The sequence below is a fragment of the Manacus candei genome, unplaced genomic scaffold (genome assembly GCF_025592945.1).
Source record: "Manacus candei isolate 608988 ecotype Guabito, Panama unplaced genomic scaffold, ASM2559294v1 h1tg000073l, whole genome shotgun sequence".
Lineage (NCBI taxonomy): Eukaryota > Metazoa > Chordata > Aves > Passeriformes > Pipridae > Manacus > Manacus candei.
Window position 1 is genome coordinate 1,649,673 of NW_026138121.1, and position 25,000 is coordinate 1,674,672.

General features: G+C 57.4%; 1 protein-coding gene across 22 annotated transcripts in view; it reads left to right on the forward strand.

The window, feature by feature from the left end:
• Nucleotides 1-622: 622 nt before the first annotated feature.
• NFASC (neurofascin) overlaps nt 623-25,000 on the forward strand; it is an 83,669-nt gene continuing 59,291 nt past the window's right edge. For 21 of the 22 annotated variants that reach the window (XR_007907957.1, XM_051808809.1, XM_051808813.1 and 18 more), the window contains exon 1: nt 1,177-1,314. The gene's annotated coding sequence lies outside the window, so the exon portion shown is untranslated. Of the gene's footprint in view, nt 636-1,176; nt 1,315-25,000 lie in introns of those variants that run through there. The other variant, XM_051808810.1, reaches the window with a different exon arrangement.

Below are 25,000 nucleotides of genomic sequence, written 5' to 3' on the forward strand. Positions count from 1 at the left end.
AACGTCCCCACCTTTCACGCCAGGTTTCCTTGTGCTTTGCTGCTGATCCCTCTTTGCCCCCGGAGGCAGGGGATGGGTGGCTGGAATTCTGCTCAGCACTGGGCTCTGCACTGTCTCAGCTCTTCCTAATTGATTTATCTGCCTTGGTGTGCAGCAGCTGGGCCGTTGCTGCCCTGCAGCACCTGCTCTCTGAGTCTGGTTTGTGTTACTGCATCCATCACTCACGGGGAAAACTGCAGCCCAAAGCTGCTTTCCCAGAGCCCCTGAGCAAGAGGAGACCCTGGCACAGGGTGCCCAGAGAAGCTGTGGCTGCCCCTGGAAGTGTCCAAGGCCGGGCTGGACAGGGCTTGCAGCAACCTGGGCTAGTGGAAGGTGTCCCTGCCCATGGCAGGGGGTGGCACTGAGTGATCTTCAATGTCCCTCCCAACCCATTCTATGATTTGCATTGGATTGTTCCATATAAGTAGTTTAGAGGATACATGAAATATATATATATAAAAAGGGTCAGTGTGTTGCTTCCAGAGAAAGCTCCTCTCTTAGTTCAAGTTTTGCAGCCTCAGCAGAACATTTGGAATGTAAAAAAAAAAGGAAAAAAAGAAAAAACGCAGGGCAAGGAGAGGCAGCAAAACCTCGCTGTGAGTGTTTCCTGGGCGGGGGAGGCTTTAATTAAAGTGACACTCCTGATCACCGAGAGGCTGAAGAGATGTCTGGGCTGCGATGTTCACCTCTGCTGGGTCACTCGGCGGGGGACAGCGCCTGGTTTGGGGCACTCGCCAGCTGGCACCGCACCCCGAGCCAAGATGTGGCACTTCAGCTCCTCCCCGGCGGCCCCGCCGTGGCAGAATCGCCCTTCAGGGGGGGATTTGCCCCTCACGGCGGTGCTTTGGGGGGGCCCTGGAGGGTGCTGAGCCCCCCGCAGCCCTTCCCCTGGGTGACCCCAGCGCTCAGAAAACACTTGCCCTTCCCTGCCCAAAAACCTCGAGCCGGTGGATTCCCAGCCCGGGGTTGCGCCTTTGGCGCCCGCGGGGATTTTTCGGGGAGGCAGAGCCGGGGCGGCGCGGCTGCGGCTGCTAATTAACGGCCGCGCTAATTAACCCCTCCCCCTGGCTTAGCCCCCTCCCCGCCAGCCCCTGCCTTCCTCCCTCCCTCCCTGCCTCCTCCTCCTCCTCCTCCCGGGGCGCGCTCGCTCTCCGCCCGCCCGGGAGCGCGCAGTGCGGCGCGGCCGCGCCCGGGAGCGCGCAGTGCGGCGCACCGAGCCCCGCACCGAGCCCCGCACCGAGCCCCGGCTGCCGCCGACCCTCCGCTCGCCACCGGGTAAGGGGGTCCCGGGGGTGGGCACCGGGATGCGGGAGCGGCCCGGGGGATGCTCGGGGCGGGCGGAGCGCGGGGCACGGCCGGGCGGGGGGCGAGGGTTGGTCCCCGCATCCTCACCGCGGATTTGGGATCTCGCTGCCTGCAGAGTGACACCTTCCCCCCCCCCCCTCTGTTTTTTGGGTGCCCGGACCCCGTGCGGGGGGAGGTGGGTACCGGGCTGGGGGCATGTGATGGGATTTTGGCTCTTACGTCACGACATCGTGTCCGCGCGTGTGATAAAATCCCGGGGTGGCAGCGCGGGGGGACAGGGGGGGAAGCGCAGCCCGGGGACGGACCTTTGTGTGACACGGCAAGTTTGGGGCCCCAAAGCTCCCCCGGGGGACGAGGGCTTTGCCCCGCGGGGAACCCGCACCCGGCGCTTCCCTCTCGTCCTCGGGGGCGGATCCGCCTTCTCCCCTCGGAGACGCCCCGGGCTGGCAAAATCCATCGGGCGAGGCCTCTCGGAGGACTCCGGGCTGGGATGCGGCGCTGGATGGGGCCGGGCCCCGCCGGAGAGCAGCGCCCGGTGCCGGCCAGGTTCGTGATCCGCGTGATCCGGCCGCGCCTGCAGCAGCCCCGCGATCGATCCGGCAGCTCCTGGAGGTGGGGAAAGTGCTGAATCATTTGTGCTCCCGGCTCTCCGGGCGGCTCAGCTGCTCCCCAGCTCCGGCAGATGCTCGGCAAGGGGCTGCGGAGGGCGAAGGAAACTCCGCTGCGTGTGCGAGGCCGCGCCGGAGGTGGGAATGCTGCGGGCCCGGGAGAGGGAATGCTGGGCTGGAGCGCGGGGCAGTGTCCTCTGCCGTGGCCTCAGCTGCTCCTTGGAGGACAGGGAGCAGGGAGGATGCTCCTTGCATCCCGGTGAGGCCTGTGGGCATGGCACCGTGGGGGATTACGGGCGAAAAAAGGGAGGTTTTTCTCCAGAAAATCCTGTCCCTGCTAAAACTGGGAAAGGCTTGTGCGTCTGGCTTGGACGGGTTTTCCTTTTTCCTTTTCCTTTTCCTTCGAACTCGTTTTTCAAGGTCAGCTCCTTGGAAGAGCGCGTGGGCCGGGGGGCACTCCTGAAAGTCAAGCAGGGATGTTCCCGGCTGCTCCCCGGGAGGGAGGCGGTGCAGAGGGGCAGGGGGGCTGTGCTGCAGGAAAACCGGGATGCTGCCATGCCCAGCCAAGCCCGGCTGCTTTAAGATGGATCCTGTGGCGCTGTGGTGTTTCCGGGGTGCTCCTCTCAGCTGCTGAGCACAAAGGCAACAATCCTGTGACTTTTCCAGAGCTGCTGATTCCTTTCTTTCTGCCTGAGGTTCTGTGAAACCCCCACCCTTGGCAGGCACTGACGGGCAGCGTGGCTGCTTTGTTCCCAGAAAAACTTCTCTGCCTGGCCTAACCTGAAAGAAAACCCCTCAAACGCAGCATCCTCCTTTTCATTTCTATTTCTGGCCTTTCTCTTCCCCCCCAGCTCCAGGCTGGGCTCTTGCTGACTTCCCTTTTTTTGTGTGTGTGTGTGGTTGTAACAGGAATCTGACATAAATAATGCATGGAGGGCTGCTCAGCTGACAGAGGACGGGCTCAAGTTGTTAAATTTGAAAATAAGACTTTGTTTACAGGGGTTGAGACCCGGGGACTGGCTTTGTCTCGCTCGAGCTGCACGATGGGGTTGGTTCTGGGGATAACAAAGCTCCGTCCTCATCCTCAGCCCTCTCAGGCTGTTCCCCGAGCTGGGCTGTGGCTTTGGGATCTGATTTAAACCGAGACAGTCAATCCAATCACCTCTTCTCCCAGCTAATGATTAAATGGAAAATATCCCAAGCTCTCAGAAGGTATTAATTCATAATGAATTATTTGCCTTGCCGGGCTCTAATTGTCTTCGTGGGGTCCTGTGTGTAAAATCGATGCTGCTGCTGGCAAAGTGCCACCACAAAGGCTTCCTGCGCTGCTCAGGCAAGCAAAGGTGGGCAAATATCTTTGGTAAAACTGGCAAGAAAGGAGGATTTGGCCCTGCCTGGGCTCCTGGCAGCCGTGTGGGGCGCTGGGAAGAGGCTGATCCCACGGGATTCCCAGGAAGGAGGGCAGGGAGCCCCAGGGATGAGCTGCTGGTGCAGCTGCTCAGGGAGAGCAGGGGAGGTGTTGAGGTGAGGGGTGATCCAGGAGGTGTCTGTTCCGTGTGTCAGGGGCTCTGTGGGACCGGGAATGAGGTGCTCCAAGTGCTGCCCCAGGAGCTCCCGTGATCCCAAGGAAAGGGAGAAGGACACTGGCGGGAGGCAAAGGGACCTTTGGCGGCTCAGGCTGATGGGAGAGGGGCAGTGGAGGGAGTTTAAAGGAGTTTAACTTTCCACTGGAGTGATTCCCACTTCCAAGACTCTGTTCCAGGCCTGGCTGGGTGACCCTGGGGGAAGGACCTGAGGTGACCTTGGCGGAAGGTTTGCTGGGTGAATATTCACAGGTCCCAAGAACCTTGCCAGGCTCCAGTCCCCTCCTTCTTCTGTCACCTGTTTGACCCCACTGAGCAGGAATGTGGTAGTTTGGGGGTGTCTCTACAAAGCACTGCCCGGTGTCTCCAGAAAGGGAGCTCACCTGGGCAGGAAACTCAGATTTAACCCCACTGTGGTTGTTTGCACTGGATGTCTCTGAGGAACACACAGAAAATCAGATTTTCCTGGAGTCTGAATAACAGCAGAACTCGGGAGGGGACTTCTAAAAAACCCAAGCAAGAAACCTCTGGTACTTCCCTTTTGAAGGTTTGTTCCTTGGGTTTCATTTGCCCTTTACCAAAACATCCCCCTGTATCTTCAAACCGAGCAGGCAGCTCCAACCACGGGTTGTGTTCACTTACAGCTTTTGAAAGGCTCTTGCAAATCTTGTCAGGGAGGTCTAGCTTGTCTCCCTGCCCTGTGGGGAACTCCTTTCAAAAAGGATTTTCTTCATTTTAAATGTTGTTGGATGACTTCTGCTCCAGCTTTTCTCTTTTTTTCCCCCCTCCTGCTCAAGCAGGTCACACCTTCATTCCTTTACCTTGGCTGTCCAGGATAATTATTGCATAATTTTAGAGATCCAGCTCAGAGAGAACCTGCCTGAAGTTGTTGTTACGTTAAATAATCCCCCTCCCTTTCTTTTTCTTTAATCCAGATCTGAAAGAAACAGTGCTGTGTTATTATGGATTAAAACAGAGCAGGATTTAGACCTCAGCCCTGCTTATAGGGATCACCATTCCCAGTTAATGAGATAGGAGGAGAAGGATTAACAACTGAACAAGTAGAGATGGGGCTGTGTGGCTAAACCAGGTAGAAGTTCCCAAGGATACAGGGGGACAAGTCTTTGCTTTGTCCCTTTATCTCCCCTCGGTTCAGAACCCTTTGGATCTCATCCCATCCTGTGAGATCCAGGCCTGTTCTCCTCCCTGTGGGAATGCAGCTGGGAGAGAGCAGCCCAAGGGCACAGGGGAGCAAAGCACCCACTGCAGGCAGAGCTGGACCAAAGGCCTTGGGAACAGGGAATGGAGAATTCCCTTCCCAGAGCAGAGTCTGGAAATCCTTCCCTGGCCTCGCTCTGCTCCTCAGCCGAGCCCCAGCACGGGGCTGCTGCATTCCCAGGCTGGGGGAAGAGGCAAGAGGGGGCTTTGCACAGTCAGGATTCAGTGTAGGGGGACACAGGCAAGGCTGATAAATCCCTTGCACTGGCCTGGATGCTGCTTTCCCACCTTTGGAAGCAAAGGTTGCTCCTTACAGATGGCTGGTTAAAGGGAGCAGAACCCAGAGGCTTTTGGTGCAAGGTGAACCCGGAGGTTCATTGGAATTCCTGGCAGGTTTTCTGCTGCTTTCTGCCTCCCTGGCAGGGGGGGTTTGCCATTTTTCCAGCACGGGGACCGATGGGTTCCTGCAGACAGTAGGAATCCTGAGGCCCAGCAAGGGTGATCCTGTCGGACTGTCAGCCTGCATCCTGAATTCCTCCTGAAATGTCCTGGCACGGATGGGCCGGGCTGGCAACTGCAGTGGGAGCTGGGAGGGTGACAGGGCTCTCCTTGGAGCTGCAGGAAATGCAGCGAAATCCTCTTTCTGCTCTGAAATGCTCCCTTTTCCTGGCTGTCCCATCAAAGAATCACAGAATCATGGACTGGGTCGGGTTGAGAGGGACCTCAAAGCTCATCCAGTGCCACCCCCTGCCATGGGCAGGGACACCTTCCACTGGCTCAGGTTGCTCCAAACCCTGTCCAACCTGGCCTTGGACACTTCCAGGGATCCAGGGGCAGCCACAGCTTCTCTGGGAAACCCGGGAATGACAAGGACGTGACTGTTGTGGGTGGGAGAGGGACCCTCGCGGAGCGGCCCCGTCCCGTCCCGTCCCATCCCGCGGGGCTCCGGCCGCTCTCCAGGGTCCTGAACCGCCCGCCGGGGACCCACCGCGAGCTGGGGGCTCTCGTGCCCTCCCCCTTAGCCCCCGAGGTGTCCTCTCCTGATTCCCCCTCGTGTCCAGGGTAAAAAGGCATAACAGGGACACGCTGAAATAAGAGGATGCAAGAAGGGGGGGACGGTTCCCCCCCTCCTCCCTCTCCAGCAGGACTGGATTACCCGGAGAGGGTGGGTGTTTTCTTGGACAGGTGTTTTAAACCTGGATAAAGCCCCCACAACCCGGGCTGGGCTTAGGGCTGAGCCTGCTTTCAGCTGATGGCTGGGCTGGCTGACCTGCCGTGGTCCCTTCCAGCCAGAGGTGTTTTGTGATCCCATCACCTCGAGGGTTTTCCTCAGCGGGGAACAAAACAACCTGCTCCCTCTTGGCATCCCTTTGAGAACCTTCTCTCCTGTCCAGAGACTGTCTGTGCTCACACCACCGGGGAGCTGTTTTATTGGATATTCACAGCCCTTTTTATTGGGTATTTGCACAGCCTGGGGGCAGGGAAAGAAATAACAGCAATAGCACCATTCCCTTCTCCCTCAAAGGTGAAGGCCAGCCCAGGCTGGGGAAGTTTTTCCCAGTTAATGAGGAGCTGCCCGTGCTCTGGTGGGAAATGTCACTGCTCCTCCAGCAGTTCCACTTGGGGCCAGCCTGGATCTTGTTCCACGGGCTCTTAAGAGTCCCACGGAGGGGTTTGGCACCACCAGCCACCCCGTGTGCCGTGACACAGCCCCGTTTGTGAGGGCTGGGGGGGTCACTCTGCTCACAAAGGCACGTCTGTGCTCCGAGCGGGCCCCCATGGAGTGCAGGGCCCAGGAGAAGCTCCCGCTCTTGCTGCCACTTAAATGGTGTCAGGCCTCGTGAAATCTTGCTTTCAGGCTCCCACCAGCCCCGGCAACAAAGCCCTGCCTGTTGGGAGCTCTGGGGTTTGGGTCTGAGCCCCCGTGACGTGCTCACAGATGCGAGCGGGGAGGGGCAGGGGGGGAGGACAGAACGGGGGCTTTGTGGCCACACACACGTGTGACACAACACTGGGGACCCCCAGAGCTGCTCCTGGGTCACCCTCCTCTCGTGGCACAGCTGACAGGCTGGGGAAGGTGGGAGAAGAGGAGGTTGTGTGGAGCACTCACAGCACTTCCTGGGTAGTGAAGGGTCTGCAAGGAAGGGAGAGGGGCTGTCAGCAGGAACTGGAGTTATGAGACAGATGGGAACGGCTTCAAAGTGACAGAGGCAAAGTTTAGGGGAGAAATTCCTTCCCTGGGAGGGTGGGCAGGCCCTGGCACAGGTTGCCCAGAGAAGCTGTGGCTGCCCCATCCCTGGAAGTGTCCCAGGCCAGGTTGGACAGGGCTTGGAGCAACCTGGGACAGTGGAAGGTGTCCCTGCCCATGGCAGGGGGTGGGATTGGATGAGCTTTAATGCCCCTTCCCACCCAAACCAGTCTGGGATTCTCTGATTCTGTATCAAACCAACTTAATGAGTTGATAATCCCATTTCCTTCTTCCCCTGTATCGAGTAAATTTGGATTCTAATGTAAAACATCTTCAAGCTGAACTGTCTGTCAAAATTAAGTGCCCAGAAGAGCTGGAACCGGGGTTTATTCACCCCTGTGTTAGTTTACACCAAATCCATGGGCTGCACTACCAGAAGGCAGGTCTGTGCACAGCCCAAGTGCCCTTCAGAACATCACGTTGCCCATCAGAGCTGCCACCCCTCGCTGCCAGCTCTGGCATCCAGCTGCCAAGGCCTGCAGGGCTTTGTTTCCCAGCCCTCTCAGCAGCTGGGCAGCTTTGGTTGACCTCGTGGGGGTCCTGCTGGCCAGGGTGGCAGCTGGGGCTGCTCCCTGATTCCATGGACTCCACTTCCTTGTCTCCCCCTTCCACCTCTGTGCTGGGGTTTGGGATGGAGGTGGGACTGGGTGGCCTGGCTGAGCTGAGGGCTCTGCTCTCTGAGTGTTCCAGGCAGGGTTTTTGCCCAGGAGATGCTGGGTTTGCTCAGCTGAGATGCTGCTCCCTCCCCCCCCAGGCTGCCCTGCCAGACAAACAAATGGGAATGATGTTTGTGCCCAGAAATTGGCCTGGTCCCCGACGCTCTCCAATGTGTTTAAAAGGCAGATTTATCACAATTAAGAGGGGAGGGAGGGCCGTGGATGGGAATAAACCCGTGTCTGCTGGCACAGCTCGGCTCAGGGCAGGGCAGGGCACTGGGGGGACTGGGGCTGGGGTTTTGAGGGAGGAACTGCAGGAGTGGGAAATTAAAGCAGTGGTTCCCAAGCACCTCTTAGGCTGGGAATTCACTTCAGATGCTGCCCCAGGAGCAGGTTCTAATGGCAGTTACATAATCCACCGAAGCCCAGGCCTTTGTGGCACCAAAAGTCGCTGGCAGGGAGGGAGGGGGGAGACGGGAGCTCTTGCTTGAAGGGACCCGTCAAAGCAGGAGAGCCTGAGAATTACATTGAAATAAGTGTATTGCCTCAGACTGAGCAAACATATAATTAACAATAAGATAACAGGGTGGCTCTAGGAGCCAGCTAATTGCATTTCCAAATGTCAGCTTGTCAGCTCTCATTTCGTCTTCGCTCAATCCGGGCTTTGCCAGAGCAGTGTCTGGTTTTAAATGGCATTTCCCTCTCCTGGCACAGTGGAAGGATCTTCTCCTTCCTTGTCCTCACAAGGCTCTGCTAGCCCAGCTCTGGATTTGCTTTGCTCAAGGTGTGGTTTCACTTGCCAGAATGTGGTGTTTGTCTGCCGAGTGGCACTAAAAAAATTAAATAAAAATCAGGTCACGCTTGCAACTTGCTGATAGTGGCTAAAAAAGTTCTGTTCTTCCCTGCTGGTCCCCTGAGTAACAGCACGTGCTTTAAAACTGTGTTGGAAGGTGAATGGGGATGATATTTTGAGAGGCTTGGCCCAGGAACACCCCTGGGGACAACCTCCCCCAGCAGGAGGGGTGGGGAAGGGGAAACTCTGAAGTTTCTCCCAGATTTTTGGTCTGGGGGTGCAGGACGTGATTTTGTGCCATTTAACACCCTGGCTCAGCTTCCCCAGAAGTGTTGCAGGGACTGGGAGGTGTTTTCTCCTGGGTGAGCCCCAGATATTTACTCTGTGGGCTGTTGGATGCATTAAATCCCTGCCCTTGCCTGGTCCGGGTCAACATCTGCTGATTAATTAGCAATAAATGGTGGGTCTCAGTCAGCAGAGCAGGGCTGGACGTGCACAGCCAGGGTGCCACGGGCCAGGCAGCCAAAGGAAAAGCTCTTTGACAATCGAGCTGCAGTTTGTGCCTGATGAAAATGGAGCTGCAGTTTGTGGCTGATGCTGCCCATTGTCCAGTGAGAGGAGGCTGGTGACGCTCCCGGGATCGATCCTGAACAGATGCTGAGCTGGGGGAAGGCAGATGGAGCACGATTACCCCCGGGCTGGGGTGGGCAGCGTGGGCCAGATGCCACCAGGGCCATCCCACCCTTGCCCGGGATGGGGGAGGCCGGGGAGGGGCCGTTCCCGGGGGATCTCCCCGTGCTGGCCCCGGGGAAGTGGATGTGAGGGGTGAGGGAACCCTCCCAGAGTTAGGAGGTGGTCCTGGGGAGCATCCCCACTTTCCATGATCAGGGAATGGTCCTGGGGGCACCTCCACTCTCCAGGGTTAGGAGATGGTCCTGGGGGAGCATCTCTGCTCTCCAGGGACAGGGAAAGGTCCTGGGGGCACCCTGTGGAGCTGGCACAGGGACCCCACAGCCTCCGGCCCCACCGAGAGGTGCAGATGGATCCAAACCCCTCTGCTCCTGTATGGGGAGATCAGAATGCTGTGACCTCTCCAGACTGGGCACCTGGCACGGTTTCACAGCTCTGGACACTGCAGTGGGACCAGTTCTGCACTGGGAAGCCCTTAGGGCAGAGTGACCTGGGGGGCCTGGGCTGGGTGGCACAGCCCGTGGGGGAAGGTGCCACCGTCGCCCTTGGCAGCAGCTGCTGTTGCCTCTCTCCAGACGTGGCTGAGCCTCCTCCTCCCCTCCTTCCCCGGTGACACAGAGGCCGAGCCCCCGAGCAGCTGCTCAGCACGGCGGGGGTGACTCTGGTTCCCAGAGCAGCAGCTCCAGTGGCTGCTCCCAGACAGCACCCGGAGCCTTTGATATCCCGCTGGAGCTGCAGCAGGCAGCCCGTGCAAATTAAAAGTAATTCAGCTTCTCGGCTCAGATCTCATATCTCTTTAATGTGTGCTCTTCAAGGGGCTGGATCATGTTTTAATTTCGGCAGAGAGCAGGAAGGCATCGCCCGAATCAAGGGAAAAGCAGGGAGAAGTAACTAATCAATTGGTAGGGATGTGGCTTATGGTTCCAAATCCTGAGGCTTGCTTCTCTCGTCGTCCCATTGCGCTGGACCTTTGATCCTTCTCCCTTGCAGCCCCACTCTAATTTTCCCGTGGTTGGAAAGCTGTTTGGGCTCGGTGCCTGTCGGGCATCGCCAATCCCAGTAATCCGGCTGAGCCGGGCTGGCTCCGTAATTATCTCGGCAGCTACTCCGGGTTAATGAGACACCCGCGCGGCAAAGTGGGACCGAGAGCGGTTCGTGGTGCCCTTTGGTGGGGGAGGAAGGGTTTGGGGGGGTTGTGGAGGCCGAGGTGAGGTGCGCTGGGATTTAATTGTCTGTCACAACGAGCCTGACGAGCCGTTGTTTGAGTCGTCGGAGCAGAAACTGCCGCTGAAGGGGGAGTTTGGCGGCTCTTGTTGGGGGAGATAAGAACATCCCCCTCGGCGTGAAACGTTATCACCGAGCGCTTGGGACACAGGAGGGGGTTGTTGCTGTGTCTGCTCCAAAATATCAGGTTCTGGTACATCCGGGCCGGGAGGAAGGGGCGGCCTCGGAGAGCACCTTGGCAAGCAGTAGAAGGGAAGTGCTGGCTCGAAAAGGTGTCACCTGAACCGTCCCCAGGGGTTGGACCTCTGGGCACCGGGGCACCTCCGCCCTGGAGAAAGGCCAAGACCACAAAGACTTCTCGACTCCCCAACCCGTTTAATCAGGAAAATGGAAATGGCATTTTAATAAGATGTTAATGAAGCTGTGGATCAGATTGGTCGGTTCCTCATTTAAAGCTACAAAGGGGAGCTTTGTTTTTTCTCCTTGGCTTTATCACTTCTGTTCTTGCCTGATTAGTTATAATCTTCTGCTGTCCTTTACTGGGAAACTCCCACTTTTACTCTCTGGCAAGTCTATCCTTAAGTTCCTGTACAACCCTCCAGGGAAATCAGGCCACCTATATTTCATTTAGTGCCTTCAGACAATTAACCTAACAAAGATTCCTCTCCCCGTTCCCTCTTTCCCCCATCTGTTTCCTAATTACCAGTGGAACTGGGATATATGGGCAGACTCTGCCTGGGTTTTTAATTTTTTTAATTAAATCCCCTCTTCTCACTCTTTGGGGTTGGCTCTTTCAGAGCTGGGGAAAACGGTAAAGCACAGGATGCACCACGAGGGTGAGGGAGCCTGGAAGGGGGCTGAGATGCAGGTGAGCCTGGAAGGGGGCTGAGATGCAGGTGAGCCTGGAAGGGGGCTGAGATACAGGTGAGCCTGGAAGGGGGCTGAGATACAGGTGAGCCTGGAAGGGGGCTGAGATGCAGATGAGCCTGGAAGGGGGCTGAGATGCAGCTTTTGAGGCGTTTTGTCCCATCGGAGCTGGAATGCAGAGTCACCTCAGCTCTTCTCAGGGATCAGAAAGTGTCGAGTCATGTGCAGGGGCAGGCTGAGCTCCCCGGGAGCCTGGAGGGGCTCATCTTGGGAGCAGGGAAGCATTTCTGGGAGGAGAGCAACCTCCTGGTTCTCTGTTCAGGAAGGACAGATCCTCGTGTCCCTCTGTCCTTGTGCAGAGTGTCCTTCCTGTCCCCTCCTGCCCCAGCCCTGGGAGTCCATGGCCTGTGCCCCTGAACTCTCCTTTCTGCGAGCCCAGTGCTGTTACAGCTCCTGTGTGATGATGGGGGGGCAGAGCGTCCGTACTGGTGTTACTGGGAGGAGGAGCAGTGCCCTGCACTGGGGCCCGGGGTTGTGCAGGGACCTCATTCCCACTCCGGGCAGGGTTTGCTGCAGCCTTTGGCTCTGCTTCTGGAGCTGCAAATCGTGCAGCCCCCACCCCAACACTGCCCTGGGAGGGGGTGGAGATTCCCCGGAGACATTCCGAGCCCACCTGGACGCGTGTCACCCGCCCCAGGTGACCCTGCCCTGGCAGGGAGGTTGGGCTGGGTGAGCTCCCGGGGTCCCTCCCAACCCCAGATATCCCGGGATTCTCCAAGGGAGGAATCTCCGCTCCCTTCTCCCCCGACTCCGTGCCCTCCTCCTGCCCACCCTGTGCCCTCTCCCTCACCCTCAGTTTTCCCGTGCCGTGCCCTCCCCTGCGCTCTGAGTCATCCCGTCTGCACCGCGGGGGACTCGGCGAGGGAAAACCTGTTCCCGTCTGGCTGCTCAGCCCCCGCCGCCGGCGCGGAGCCGCTCCTGCCTCTCCCCCGCGCTGGGATCACCCCCAGTTCCTGCCTCTCCATCCCCAATTCCTGCCTCTCCCCCGCGCTGGGATCACCCCCAGTTCCTGCCTCTCCATCCCCAATTCCCACCTCTCCATCCCCAATTCCTGCCTCTCCCCCGCCCTGGGATCCCCCCCAATTCCTGCCTCCCCCGAGCCCCCCCCGCGCCCCAGCACCGCCCCGGCGGGGAGAGCGATCCCCCCGCGGCAGCCGGAGCCCGGCTGGCAGGAAAGCGTCTCCCTGAGTTAATTTTCTGCGGGGCAGGAACAGTTCGGGCTCCGCCGAAACGTGCTGGGAGGGGACGATTTCCCTGCGCCCGGCTCTGGATGCCTCGGGAGCGCTGGGATGCTCCGGGAGCTGAGGGCGGAGGAGCAGCCGGGGCTGTCGGGTGCTGCATCTCCCGTGTGAGCTGCCGGGGCTCGGGGAAGGTCCTGCCAGCGGTGCGGGCACTGCAGTAAGTGATTCAGCAGAACGGCCGGAGCCACGAGGGGTTGGGAGGAGGCGGCTGCTCCGCTCGCTTTGCTTGGGCTCCACTCGCTTTTCTTGAGCTCCGCTGCCTCTTGAGCCCTGCCCGGGGGATGCTGGAGCGCTGTGGTGGCACGGGATGGAAGCACCGCGGCCCTGGAGGGGTGTTTTGGGGTGTGGAAAGGTCCCGCAGCTCGAGGTAGGACACCTCACACCAGGGATGGAGTCTCAAGGGCAGTTTGGGAGCAGGAAGGGTTTCAGGGACGTTCGGAGCGTGGTTTGTGCAGTGGGCTGGGTGCTTTCTGCCTGGCAAAACCAGAAGGGCAAAGCCAGGATCTGGGAGCAAAATTGGGTTATTTTTCTTTTTCCCAGCTGTAGAAGGGCAGGAAAGCCTGTGCTGTCCCAAATGTTTCTCCTCAAACGTGAGCCAACCTCCCCCTCAGCCTCTTTTCCCTGGACTGGGGGGATTTGCACTTCTCAGGCTTCATCTCGTGTCTTGCAATAAATAACATCCTCAGCAGAGTCTGTTTGGGGCTTATCAGGACTGTGGCTGCAGGGCAAAGAGGGGCTTAATTAACAAAGGGGCTTAATTAGCTCATGCTCTTGCTCTCCGGTTTGGTACCAGCCAGGCTGGTCCCTGAGCAGTCCCAGAGCTGCTCAAACGAGTGTGGTGGAAGATGAGGGTCCCTGCGACCCCCCTGACCCCTCTGCACTTCCACTGCCCCAGAGCTGGAGATGCTGCTGCTGGAGAGGGGAGAATCCGTGCTGGGATATTGGTGGAACCCTCCGAAATCCCTGGCTGGGAAGTCCCCCCGCAGAGGGTGATAAGGGTCTGTCTCAGCCCAGGACAAAAGGGAGCTGCATCTGGAACAAAACGCGTCGTCCCAGCCCAGGACGCGGGGCCAGGCCCTGGCTGGCACTCAGAGCCGCTCCCTGCCGGCCTGGGCACCGCAGGGGACAGAGTGGGCAGTGTCCTGTGCCCACAGCTCCCGCATTATTCCCGCAGGAACGCCCAGCCAGGGCCGGGAGGAAAGGGGGAGGAGAGCCCGAGTCACTGCTGGCAGCTGCTGTGCCTCGGCTGGAGGGGCTGGGGCAGCCCTGAGGGGCTGGGGAGAGGGTCTTGGAGAGCAATTCGGTGCTTTTTGGGCTGGTGGGTCCGTGCTTTTGGGATGTTGGGGGGCTCACAGCTCTGGGAGGGGCTCAGCACATCCTCCCCAGCACGAGGAGATGCTTTGTGTTCGGGACAGAGAGATGGAGAACCTCAACCCGAGCTCTGGAGGGGGAAAAGTGTCTTGAGTGGGAGAGGCAAAGGGAGGTGACTCTGCTGCTGGAGGAGACTTTCTGTAAATCCTTGGATTTGGGACATTTGCAGGGGGATGGGCAGGGAATTCTGCTCCCGTGTCCTGCTGACTGGTGTCCCCAGGGCACGGGGAGAGTCACCTCGGGGTGAGACCTGCTGGCTGTGTCTGTCCTGCACCCAGACCCCCCCTGTGCTCTCGGATCCCCTCCCTGTGCCGTGGCTGGGGCTGCCCAGGGCACGTTCGTGTCTTTTGCCTTCCTTGCTTTCCAGTCTCCTCCCGGTCAGGCAGGGGTGACACTGGCATCTAACCCCTGAATTCCTGCTCCCAGGGCTGCTTGTCACCGAGGCAGAGCCGTGGCTGTGCCGGGATGGAAAGATCCCGGCCCTCTCTGGGGGTGGGGTGTAAATCCAGCCCTCACCAGAGGCGTGTGTGCCTTCCAGTTTAATTAGGATGCTTCCCTTTTAACCCAGAGAGCTTCGGGGCAAGGTGGAAAAGTGCTCTCCTGACTTCTGGGCTTGCTAAGGAGCTTTTTCTTGCCAAAGGAGTCTCTGGTAATCTGGGGGTAAGCTGATTGCACCTCCTGCTCCCCTGCCCTGAGGGTTGTTTGCTGTGGGATGGGGGTCATTCCAGAGCTGGTCTGGGTGCCCCCCCAGGGCACAGATCAGGCCGTGGGGTCAGGCACTGCAGCCCCAAGGCCGTGGCAGGAGGTTTAGAGCACCCTGCAGCCTGTGGGCATGAGGAGATGGAGATGATGGAGGTGAAGTCCTCAGGGAGCTGATTAGTGACGTCCTCCTCCCACAAACCGGGCTTTTTCATTACTCTTTAATGACAGGCTTTGTCTGTCCTGCTTTGCCCAAACCCTCCTTGCACTAAGATGCTTTGGCTCCTGAGACCCTGGAAAGCTCAGTGCAGCCCACCAGGGCTGGCTCAGGGCTTTGGAGGAATGCAGAAGGCACGTTAGGAGCTGCTGACCTGGAAATCTGCCTCCCTGCTCTCCTCCAGCCAGCCAGGGGGGCTCGGGGGCTGTGTGGTCTGAGGAGGATGTTGCATCCCTGTCGTCCCCAGCACACAAATCCAGGCTTTCCCCCAGCCCTGCCCCTGCTGTGGGGGAAAAAGCTGCTCCCTGAGTGCTCCAGGTCCGACGGGGGCCAGGGCTTTGGAGGCTTTGGGGGCTTTGGGTGCAGGCACTGGAGAGGCTGCTCCGGGTTCTCTCCCTCAGTCCCTCCTGGCTGTTGGTGTAACTCGATCTGATTCCAGTGAAAGCCTCCCCAAGGGCTGACTGGGAAACCTGTCCTGAAACCCTGAGAGCAGCCCCTGTGTCCTCCTGCTGCTGGTTTGGTTGCTGCTGGTTTGGTTGCTGCTGGTTTGGTTGCTGCTGGTTTGGTTGCTGCTGGTTTGGTTGCAGGATGGTCACACATCTGTCAGGGGGAATCGTTTCCATGAGGCCAGAGCTGCCTGCAGGTCCCTCTGCCCTGCCTGTAGCTCAAGCCTCAGCCTTTCTCCTGCCCATGAACCCTCTGAATGTGGGAATGCAGGGACTGGAATCTGTGGATAAGCTCAGTTTTGCTGCCTTTTGTGTTCCCCCTCCCATTTCCTCGGCATCTTTCCTCCCCTGCCCATAATTGTTGAGGCGAGTTCCAGTTCCACCCTCCCAGGCTGGAGAGGCCCAGGAGCCATCAGTCCTCATGGAATATCCAGCAGCCACTTTGCTGGGAAGAGGTGAGGGGGGTGTGATGCTTGGCAGGCTCACCTTGGAGCATCCCAGCTCCCTTTGGAGCATCCCAGTTTGGAGCATCCCAGTTTGGAGCATCCCAGCTCCCTCCCCAGACGTGCCCCGGGGCTGATGTGACAAACTGATGGCACTGGCAGCACTCTGAGCATGGAAAACACATTTCCAGGCATCTCCCTCCGTAGGAGGAATTTGCATAAAACTGCACAGAAGATAATTAGCATCAAATGGCTGCACTGAGGCTCTTGGCTGGGGAAGGGACTCCCGGGGCTGAGCGGGGAGGGGGCACTGCTGGCCCCCCCAACTTGTTTCTTCTGTCACAGCTCCAGCAAACCCTCTGCCTAGGGGTGTTTGGGGGCAGAGGGTGGGCAAGGGGTGGCTCAGGGTGGCCCCTCTCCCCCCACTGCTGCCCCCACAGCCTGGAGTCACCTCCTGGTGCCCAAGCAGGTTTGGCACTTGGAGGAAAAATAATCAAAACTAAAGAATATTCCAAATGGGATGGGAAATCTCTGGTGGGAGCAGCTCCTGCTGGCTTGGGCTGAGAGGGGAGCTAAGCTAGAGGAGGAGAAGAGGGGGGCTGAGAGCAGGGCAGGGCTGAGCAGCCTCTCTGCCAAGGGCTCAGAGCCTCCCTTCCAGAAGCTTTTTGCCTCTAATTAAGTCCTACAAGGACAAAAAAAAGGCACTGGGGCTGGTGCTTCAGGGCTGGCAGAGCAGAAAAGGCTCTTTTCCTCTTTTAACAGAAAATCAGCTGCGTTTGGCCGAGGGGGGGAGGAGGGGAAGGTCCTGGGCAGGGCTGGGGGGGCTCAGAGCCCTCCCTCATCTCTCATGAATAATTTCCGAGCTCCCAGCTCGTTTCCCCCTCCCCCTTTTCCGCCCAGGAAGGCGGATCTGCGCATGGATACGGGTTGCCATGGCAACGCGCCAGGGATGCGCTCCCGAGGGATGGGAAGCGAGGGGGGGGGGCTCAGGACCCCCCAAAACAGGGTCTGAAACCCTGCCAGGGTGTCTGATGCTCCAGATCCCCCTGCTCTGAGCCGGGTGTGGGATTCTGTGACATTCCAAAGCCTAAAGGGATCCTGTGCCTGGATCCTGTACCTGGATCCTGTGCCTGGATCCTGTGCCTGGATCCTGTACCTGGATCCTGTGCCTGGATCCTGTACCTGGATCCTGTGCCTGGATCCTGTGCCTGGATCCTGTGCCTGGATCCTGTGCCTGGATCCTGTACCTGGATCCTGTGCCTGGATCCTGTGCCTGGATCCTGTACCTGGATCCTGTGCCTGGATCCTGTACCTGGATCCCGTGCCTGGATCCTGTGCCTGGATCCTGTGCCTGGATCCTGTGCCTGGATCCTGCAGGATTCCTTGCTCCTTCCCAGAAATGCTGGTTTTTCCAGAACTCAACTCTCACCTCTTGCATTTGACTGAATTTGATTTAATGACCCTGGAATTTAATCCTCTTCTCCCAGCTGGACAAAACCCCGTGGGCAGGAGAGGGGAGAGCCCCAAATTCCCGCCTCTCCCTGGGGATGGAGCTGCTTGGAGTCTTCCCATTGGATTTGCTGACCAGTTCCCTGAAAACTGCAGCTTCCTCCAGGAAACTGCAGAGCACACAAAGGGTTACAGATTCCTGCAGGGTTTTGCCCAGTTTTCTGAGCTCTGGGAGCTGATTTTCTGGGAATTGTCTGCATTCCTGAGCGGGAGGGAGGCTCGGGCTGCTTGGCATCCTCCTGGTCACATGGGGCCCCTTTGGATGCCAGGGGAAGGATCCTGAGGTTGTCCCCCAGAGCAGATGCTTGTTCCAAGGCTAATTGCACCCTTTCAGCGAGGCTCAAATAATGGAGAGACAAACTTTCCCTGCTCCTAAAATTCCTGGAGAATGGCTGACACTTTGGGAAGAGCCAACCAGGGGAATGAGCGGCTGTTTGCTGAGTGAGAGCGGGATGGTGTCTCCAGGGGAACAGGGTTTGGGAATCTCCCCCTGCCCAAGTTTGTCTGGGAAAAGCTTATCAGTGTTTTATGGAAACCAGAGCTGCATTTCAGCTCCAGTTCTGGCACCCAGAACTCAAGGAAATTGCTGGTCCAGCCCTTATCCCCAGTCCCTCCTTGTTACTCCCTCTCTCAGCTCCCTGTCTCTCTCTCTCTGGGTTTAATGGCTTTTACCCAGGGGTTTAATGGCTTTTACACGGATATTTTGCAGAGCTCTGGTGAGCTGGAGATGAGCTCCAGCAGCTAAACATTGAAATTTTCCTTTCCTTTGTCTTCTGCTTGTCTTTTAAACTCCCTCACTTTACCCAGTGAGGTTTCCTGCTGCTCCCAGTCGCCTCGGCAGGAGGAGATTTGTGCTTGCAAGGCTTTGTAGGACACGGTTTCATCTCTTCCAGAGCTATTTTGCAACACAGAGGAGGCAGATAAAGCTCCTCAGCTCTGTGTATCCCTGGCTCCACGTGGCCTCCCAGCCTGTGCCTCTTTTAAAGCAAACACCAAACACCAGCCTGGTCCTTCAACAGGCACCTAAATCCCTTTATTATTATTATTATTATTATTATTATTATTATTATTATTATTATTATTATTATATTTTTATTATTATTATTATTCATTTTTTAAACGCAGGAACCAAGCCTGAGGGTTCAGAGCTGGTTTTGTGCCAACTTCATTATGCAGAAGCCAAATGGTTCTGCCAATTAACTCATTGCTGTTCTGGGGGGGGCTCAGGAGGCAGATGGAGGGGCTGTGCCCCCCCTGCCAACGAGGAGCTGCAAAGGGTGACAGTTTGGTGCAGAGGAACGGGAAAACTCGTGAAGGCATCGCTGAGAAATCCCAGGGAATGGTGTTTCCCTCCCGGTTCCGAGCTCAGGGTAATAAATAAGGTGTGATTTCTCACCAGGGGAGAACACTCTGCCTCTCAGCAGGGGCTGACAGGATTCAGTGTTGAGCTTTATTGGAAGCTACAGGGACTGTGACTGGGTTTGGGGTTTGGTTATGGTTGGTGAGGTTTTGGTTTAGTTGTGGTGGTGGTTGGTGTTGGTTTCAGGGTTCGTTTGGTTGGTGAATTTTTGGTGTTTGGAGCAGCAGTTTTAGTGGATGACAAAAATGTGTTGGCTAAAGGAAGTGTGATGGAGTGGGTGTTGGTGGGTTGGTGAGGTTGACGTTGGGGGGAAGAAGTTTATTTGTTGTATTAAGCTCTGGAGTATTTGTTGATGTTGAAGGTTCTTGTAGCTGAAAATTGTGTTTGGGGACAGGAGTGGGAACGGGGCCACCAAACCCCACCAGGAGACACCCAGACCATCCCATCTGGGTCATTTGGGGAAATAAACTCCATCCCTGGAAGTGTCCAAGGCCAGGTTGGAGCAGCCTGGGCTGGTGGAAGGTGTCCCTGCCCAGGGCACGAACTTTTGTGGTCCCTCCCAACCCAAACCATCCCAGGACTCTGGGATTCTGCTCCAGGGTGTTGTTTGTGGGGTCTGAGGGAGGAAGGGGGGCTGGAGGTGCCCCCTTTGCCCAGGTTGGGGTGGTTGGAGGGGCTGGGTTGATTTTAACTGCAGGACTGATAAATTCTGTGCATTGAAATCTCCAGGGCGAGTCTGTGAAAGCTCCACTGTCCCTGAACTTGGAGGAATCGAGTCTTTCCCAGAGCTAAAGGAGTTTCCAGCTGGACTTGAAATGGGCCAAGAGGCTGAGAGGAGTTACTGGCAGAGCCCAGCTGAAAGCCAGGCAGTGCAGGGAAGGCTTTTCCTTTGGAAAACTGGCTAAAATGTGCATTTGTGTGACTCGTTCTGCTCTTTTTGGGAAGCAATTACAAGACAGGCTTTGTGACTGCAGAGTTACCCAGTCAAAGGCAATTTTCTGTGCAGGTTTGTGCTGCTGTGGCAGGTGGGCAGTCCCTGAAAACCAGATTTCCCAGCCATGTGCCCTGTTATTCTGCTTTAATGGGACTTGATACAGGGGTGTAATGAGAAGGGGTGATCTTCCTGTGGTTCCCTGGGTGTAATTCAGGTCCAAGCCCTCACAGGGCAAGGAAAACCTGTCCAAAGAGCATTTCTGCAAATTAATAGCAAATCCAGATCTTCTGAGAGAGCCAGGCTCACACACAGCCCTGTTGGCATTTTTGGACGAGGTTTTGAAGGATTTCCCTGTCTTCCCTCCCATTCCTCCTGTGCTGCCACCTCCCCCAAAGGGCTGAAATGTTGGATCTGCTGCTTCTCTGCTTGGGGATTCAGTGTCAGAGGCATTTTGCAGAGCAGGGGAAGCAGATGTGCTCCAGGAGGAGCAGAGCAGCTTCCTTACCTCTTGGGAGGTTTATCCCTGGGTTTGGGGGTGAGGATGTGCCCCTGGATGTGCTGGGGGGGGTGGATGGAGCTACCTGGTCCCGGGGAGGTGGGTGGAGGACAGGGAGTGTGGCAGCTGCCACCCGAGCTGTGTAAGGTGATCCAGCAGCCCGAGGGCCCCGGGCCAGGCTCTGGGGAGGAGCTGGAGCCTGTAACTACAGCTCACTTATGGGATTAATCCTCTCCAGGCGTGTTCCTGCCTTGTCCTGACACCGGAGTGCTGGATCCGGTTACACCCGGGGGGAGAGGGGACCTGGGAGGGGGTGGAGGGGGTGGATTGGGGGCGTTGGCAAAAGGATGGGGGGCACTGAGGGATGAGCAGGGCCTGGGCATCCCATGGGGCACCCGTGGGGCTGCAGCAGGTGGGTCCCCACTGACCTCACTGCCTGCTGGGCACAGCCAGGAGGAGCCTGCGTGGCTCCTGCTGGGAATGTGGCATTCCAGCTCCTGGGGAGGGGAATTCCCGTGTGTGGATGGGTGGCTGCCCATCAGCTCCTCGGAGCTCAGGCTGGACAAGCCCCCCAGCTCTGGGTGCCCTCCTGGGCAGCAGGAGCAGGAGCAGGGCAGGCTCTGGGAGCCAGGAGGCTTTTCCAGAGCTGCAGGGACTGTTTATAGCCCGTGATTAGCACTTGGCTGATCACCAGGGCCAGATGCTGCAGCCCCAGCAGGGGTGGCCAGGGGACACTGTGGGGACAGAGGGACACTGTGGGGACAGGGGAACACTGTGGGGACAGGGGAACACTGTGGGGACAGGGGGACGCTGTGGGGACAGGGGGACGCTGTGGGGACAGGGGAACGCTGTGGGGACAGGGGGACACTGTGGGGACAGGGGAACACTGTGGGGACAGGGGGACACTGTGGGGACAGGGGAACGCTGTGGGGACAGGGGGACACTGTGGGGACAGGGGGACGCTGTGGGGACAGGCAGGAACCGTGTCCTGCCCTGCTCTTCTCCCCCCTGGAGCATCGTGGGAGGGATGGCCTTGGAAAGGGGTTGTGCTGGAATGGGATGGCTCTGTCCTGTCACCTCCCCCTCTCCTGGGGGAGAGCCCCAGTGCTGCCACTGGGGTTGGGTTTGCTCCTGGGAGCTGCTCCATCAGGAACTGCCCAAGTGTCCCTCTCAGTCACCACCCAACAATTGTGGGGTCAGAACTCCTGCTTTGGGGTGGGGATGGTGGTGGAGGAGCTCCCAGACCGGCCCCAGTATCCCCCAGGATCCCCCAGGATCCCCCAGTATCCCCCAGGATCCCCCAGGATCCCCCAGTATCCCCCAGTATCCCCCAGGATCCCTCCCTGCTGGGTGAAGGGGCACAGGGAGGGTCCCGGGCAGCACCAACTCAGCTGCCAACACAGCCGTGTCCTGTGCCCCCAAACTGCCCCTTAAACTCCTCTTTGAGACACTTTCCCACCTGGATTTTTTTCCTTTTTAATCCCTATTTTTCTCACCAGTTCCTTTTCTTGTTCCTCCTAAACGAAGCAACGTCCTAATTAACTCAGGGACTGTGTGTTTTTTCTTGTAATATAAGCAAAGCTGTTAAATAATTTCCCCTCAAAATCCCAGTTAAAAATGATGGTTTTTTTCCTCTTACCTGTAACCCACCCCACCCTCAATGCCCTCCATGCCCAAGGTACACCCAGACAGAAACTCTCCACACCCCCTTTCTTTCCAGCCAGTGATAACTCCGATGAATTGGGTTTTTTTTATTCTTTCTGGCTGATGAAAGGAAAAGCCCCAGGAGGGTGGGAAGCTGATTAGCAGGGCTGGTGTGACCCGGTGCCCCCCGGGGGTGGCCCCCGAGCCCATCCCATGGATCAGCTGCCGTGGGGCCAATTCCCAGCTGCCGTGGGGGCTCCGGGGGGTGGGATGTGGGGGGTGGGATGTGCCGGCTGGCAGTGGCCACATCGTTGCTTTCCATGGGAAGTTTCGTGCTCTCCTCTCTCTCCCCCCGCCCGTGACCGGTTTGCAAAGGTTAAATGGTATTTTCTGATTAAGCGCCGAGTGCTCTGGGTGATCTCAGCTCATTTCCCACTCCTGCCATATCTTTTGTCTGACCTTGGGGTAACGCTCAGCCTCGGCAGGCTCCAGCCCCTCTCCCTAATAGAATGACACCATTTCCTTGCGTTGCCACGAGGACAGGATGATGAATTAATTCACATTTATGCGGTACCGTGACGGATGCAGGGCCCGTCCCCGGGGCTGCTCGTGCTCTCGGGGGTGATGAGCTGCTCCAGGAGGGGGTGATTGAACTCCCCAAACCATAACGGCTCTCTGCTCTCCAACCCTGCCAAATGCAGCCTGAGCTTCCAGGAGCAGTTATCCCATCCCTCCCATTCCAAAGTATTTCTGGAATAGGATCCTGGGTGCAGCTGGAAGGTCAGCTGAGCCACTGAGAGAAGCTCAGGCACAAATCTCCTTAGTGCCAGCACCAGCTCTGAAGTTCAGGGATTGATGGGTTCATTCCCACTTCCCACGTGTTGCCCTGAGTGGATCCACAGGGATCTGCCGCGGCGTTGGCTGGGGGGGTGATTTTAGGGAGCCATTCCCTAAAATCCCGAGGGTATCAGGGAGATTTCTCTCAATGCTCGTTTGTTTTGGTGCTTTTAATACCCCGCGGGGGCTCAGGGTTGAACCACACCCAGGAGAGATCCAGGGAGGGAAAGGAAAAATCCCGCAGAGGAGGGAGACAGGAAAGCAGGGGATGAGAAATGGCTGGGAAATCTGATTTTCAGGGACTGCACAAACCCGCACAGAAAATTGCCTTTGACTGGGTAACCCTGCAGTCACCTTAACTGCCTCCTTGAGAGACACAGTCCTTAAAAATGTGCTCCTTAAAGACACATCCCTTCAAGGTGCAGCTCCTCGAAGGTGTGCTCCTTGAAAACACATTCCTTCCAGATGTGCTCCTTAAGGACAACAATCCTTACAAATGTGCTCCTTAAAGATGTGCTGAAGGTGCGATGGGACAAAGAGCTGGGCAGTTAATTATCCCGAACAAACGGGGCCTGCCTAGAGTTTTTCTGGAGGGTTTTGGCAGGGATGGTGCCTCTGCAAAGCTCTGCTGCTGCAGGTTGTGGTTGGGGAAATGTCCTTTTCTTCAGAGCACGGGGAAAAAGCTGTGTCTGGGGACTCCTTTGGGGTTCCAGCAGGTACACAGGGATGACGCTGAACCCTCCTTTCCCTGGCTTTCCTTCTTCCCTGGGATCAGAGGGTGCTCAGCCCTGAAGTGCCAGTTGCTGACTGGGTGGGAACGGTGGGTTTTTAAGGAGGAGAAGACAGGATGCAAAGGGGTTTGCTGGGGTTTGCTGTGGCAGTTGTTTCCCAGAACAATTGTGAGAGCTGGGTGCCAGGAACACAAAGCTCCTCTCTCTCCTCGGGGCAGAGGGAACGGGAGCACTGCCCCCACCCCGGGGAAAGGGCAGGGCCATCCCTCGGGATGGGAATGCCAAGGGATCATCTCCTGCCTTGGCCATCATGTCCTTCCTTCTTTCCATTGATTCCTGCCCTGTAATTCAGCGTTTGCTTCGAGGGGTTTCTCAGGGGTGTTGTTGGGATGTGGCTGTCTGTGCATCGTTCCACGGGATCCCAGGATGGTTTGGGTGGGAAGGGACCTTAAAGCCCATCCCATGGGCAGGGACACTTTCCACTAGCCCAGGTTGCTCCAACCTGGCCTGGGACACTTCCAGGGATGGGGCAGCCACAGGTTTTCTGGGCACCCTGTGCCAGGGCCTCCCCACCCTCACAGGGAAGAATTCCTTCCCAATATCCCATCTATCCCTGTCCTCTGGCACTGGGAAGCCATTCCCTGTGTCCTGTCCCTTCATTCCTTGTCCCCAGTCCCTCTCCAGCTCTCCTGGAGCCCCTTTAGGCCTTAGAAGAGGCTCTCAGGTCTCCCTGGAGCCTTCCCTTCCCTCTCCCAGCCTGGGATTCACATCCACACGTGCCTTTGAAATCAATGTTTTTCATTATCTGAAACCAAGAGTGTTTTCTCTTTTGGTGGAAACGTTGCTCTGTGCTATTCAATCAGCATTAATTAAGCAGCTGACATGCAATAAATGGTGCTGCAGGAATGTTCCTGGGAACAGCAGCTCCTCAAGTTTTACTGTTCCTCTTGCAGCCGTAAATAAGGATAAATGTCTAATTGCTGCTGAAAGCATCCTGCTGGACCTAATGAGCTGATTAAAAACAATCCCTCATCGTGGACCTCTTTAATTTTATTTAACTTCAACCAGAGATTCCCTTTACTCACTGGTTCTGTGGCTGCTCCCAGCCCTCCTGGCTGAGCTGAGGTTGTTTTCCAGCAGTGGGGCCGTAGGGAAGGGATTTGTTTCCACTGTTATCCCACAAGGTCTCATTTCGTTCAACTGTTGGGAAGGAAATTAATTTCAGCCCTTCCCCGGTGCCATTTGTGCCCCCAGGGAAGCCCTCAGGTTCTGCATCCCACGTGTTGCTGTTTGCAGGGATGGGGCTTTGGGAATTCTGAGCCAAATTCCGGCCAAATCAGCCCTGGGAGGGGGGAATCCACGTCCTGGCTTGTGCTGCCTTGGCCTGAGGTGGGTTCTGGCTGAGAGCTGGATCTCTGCAGCAAGAGGAGATGTTCCCACACATCTTTTGATTCCAGCTCTGGAGCCGGAGGGGGAGGGAGTGGATTTTGTGGAATGTGGTTCGTGTCCTGCCCACGAGGAGCCTCATCCAGCTCATCCTGCTGGTCAGGGCCAAACCAGCCCTCCCAGCACTCCTGGCTGAGCCACCCAGACCCTGCAGGAACGTGCTGGTGCTGAGCAGATGGAGGGGGGAAGCAGGGAAGCTCTGGGGCTGGGATGTGAGGATTCACTTGTGCTGCTCCACCATCTGTGGAGGGGAGAAATTTCCCCCCACCTTGAGGCAGGGAGGGAGCAAAATGCGTGTTAAATTGCCACGTTCAGGGAGAAATGAAGCTCCAGAG